At 34.6% G+C, this 2,777-nt stretch overlaps 1 non-coding gene across 1 annotated transcript; it reads left to right on the forward strand.

Moving 5' to 3' along the window:
- Nucleotides 1-2,411: 2,411 nt before the first annotated feature.
- Nucleotides 2,412-2,572, forward strand: LOC132061660 (U1 spliceosomal RNA). The gene has a single exon (XR_009416093.1). It is a non-coding gene; the product is annotated as a U1 spliceosomal RNA (small nuclear RNA).
- The last annotated feature ends 205 nt before the right edge of the window (nucleotides 2,573-2,777 follow it).

The raw sequence follows: 2,777 nt of genomic DNA on the forward strand, positions 1-2,777 counted from the left end.
GCGTCTTGCGTGTGTGTTTCGGGAACAATACTCCGACGAAAGAGAATGTTGTAAGACTTGAAAAGAACTCCACTTCAATACCAAAGTAGATTGCTGTGTGTTTATCAACCCTTAGGTAGCATTCACACCCTTTTTCTTCCAACCTTTGATGTTTGATCTTTGAATTCCCTTCTTGGATATGTATTAATGTGATATGAAGAGGGTTCTAGAGGTTTTTGGAACGTTGGAGAAGTGAGAAGTGAGAAAAATAAGAGGAAACCATGCCTTTATAAAAGTTACACTCGGACCCGACCCGAAATATACGGTCCACTATACGGACCGTACAATTTATACGGTCCGTACATTGGACCGTATGTTTCCTCCAAAAAACCACCCTTCACTGGAAGGGTTCTACGGTCAGGTATACGGGCCGTATAAAATATACGGTCCATATATATGGCCGTATAATCCCCAGTTTTTCCGAATTCGTTCTCGTCGCTTCGTTTGATCTCGAATCCTTATGGAACCTTCTTGGTACTTGTGTAACACACCCTTAATGATCTAACGGACATTATAACTCGTCCTCAAAACCTTTCTAAATATTCGTTAGTTCGACACCCATAAAATCTTCTCCAAACATAACTTATACTCCGCTTCCTTTGACAAACCTAGTTTCACCAAGCCCTATGACTTAAAAATCTTATCGTATATACGTTAAGGCTGCCAATCACTCTCTTGTAGTCGTGAAGATCTCGTGCCCAGCTTAACTGACGTTAGTCTATTCACAACGCAATGACATGAAATTGCCGAGGTGTAACAATACCACTAAGCATACATATCGAGCATAGCATCTTTACCCGCTCTTCTCTATAGTTGAAACATATTCAGTCTGATATTTTGATATTTCAACAACACACATTATATTTGAATATGTGCAACGTTGATAATTGTTGCAAATACTTTACTGCTAAATGTTTCTGCCTTGTCTTTAAGAAACTTTTTATTTTTACAGTTGCATACATATCAAGAAGCTTTTGTCGAATTAAATTAGCATTTTGTAGAAATTGTACATAACTTTAATCATCACATATCTTCGTATGGTGTCTAGTAGATCGGTGTCAATTTCATATTGTGCATCTGGGAAAAAAGTAATAGCTATTTGTGATAAAGATACTTAGTAATTATTAACATCAAAAATTCAATTGATGCATATAATATCATATCTTAATTGCATGTACAGGTACCAATTGTATGATTCAAAATAATGACTCCTCTAAGCTGTCAATTTCGCAAAAGAATCTAAGTGAATTATTTAAAATAATTGTATTACAGCGACCGATTAAAGAAGACAAGGATAAGAATGTATAGAACCATTTTCATATGTTTCTATGTTGAATCAATTAATCGCCATTTTCCCTTTCAGAAATTATACCAATAATCATGGAAATTGGTGGTGTTAAACTTTTGATCCCCGCTTGTTTCATGGGCAAACCTTCAAGGTCAAAAGCGCCGCCCATGAAGCAAAACTTGTTAAACTTAAAGTATTATCTATATACGGAGCAAGTGCATGCGGTTAAAAGCTCAAGATCACCCACCTTTAGAGCTATTCTTGGTGCCCTTTGATGTCAAATTAACAAATCCAAAAGGCAACAAAGGTGGAAAAAACACAAGAGGCTAACAAGAACAAGTGAAAAGATTTTCTACGTTAACACAACTTGTTGAAAGTTTAAGAGAATGATATAGGATATAAGCCCACCAAATAAATGAAAGTAGGCCAAATATATTTTATTTTATTTGGAATATTTGAAGTTGGAGTTGATGATGAAGTTGTGTTTGGTTATACTTTTTGCAAAGGAGAGAAGAGAACATTTTATTTGGAATTATGAAGATAGAGTTGGAAAACAAGTAATAAGCTATTTTTCAAATTCGAAATCCAACTTCAAGTTGAATTTGAAATTTTCATGGCCAAACACTAATTTTCAAATAAAATGAAAAATTATTCCTTAAAAAAGTGAATAATTTTATTGCCATAACGGGTCCTAAACTTCATATCAAATCAAGTTTTGTATATACACATGCTAATTGATGTGTATTTTCAGTTTAATTTTTAACTGATAAGGTTAAATGATTTGATTTGATGTAAACTCTGAGTCTTAGGTAAGTTTTTACCGGAGGCAAAGTGTCTTATTGTAATTTGTTAACACTAGGCATTATTGTTAATATCAGATTCATAACAATATCATATTCTGTACAACAATTTTAATCAAAGTGGAACTATAGACACTTGACATTGTCATTAAAGTTGGATTACTAAAAAGATATGTTGTCTATGTGGTGTTTCTTAATTAAAAACCAATATCCCTCATCGGCAGACATAAAGGAAAATATGGATCTGGATGGATATAAAAGAATAGGAAGGAGCAACAAGAAACATACTTACCTGGACGGGGTCAATGGGCGATCAATAAGGCCTATGGCGTAGGTTTGTGAAATCCATTGCACTTTGGAGGGGTGCCTGCCTAAGGTTGGCCCAAGTGGTCGAGCCTATGTCATAATTTGTGGAAGCGTGGGTCTGCGTTCGCATGGCCCCTACCCAGTTCTTAACAATTTTTTCTTGTTTTTGGTTTATTCTTAAGTCTGAAATCTAGATACGTCGTTAAACTGTGTGTACAATTTAAACTGTGTGTACAATTTAAACTGGATGTGTTTTTATTGGTTTATTTGGATTAAAGTGATATATAGAAGTGGTATAATCATTAAGCATCTATTTTTGCCTCACAATTACTCTTCCTTTCAAT

This window comes from Lycium ferocissimum, chromosome 6 (assembly GCF_029784015.1).
Source record: "Lycium ferocissimum isolate CSIRO_LF1 chromosome 6, AGI_CSIRO_Lferr_CH_V1, whole genome shotgun sequence".
Classification (NCBI taxonomy): domain Eukaryota; kingdom Viridiplantae; phylum Streptophyta; class Magnoliopsida; order Solanales; family Solanaceae; genus Lycium; species Lycium ferocissimum.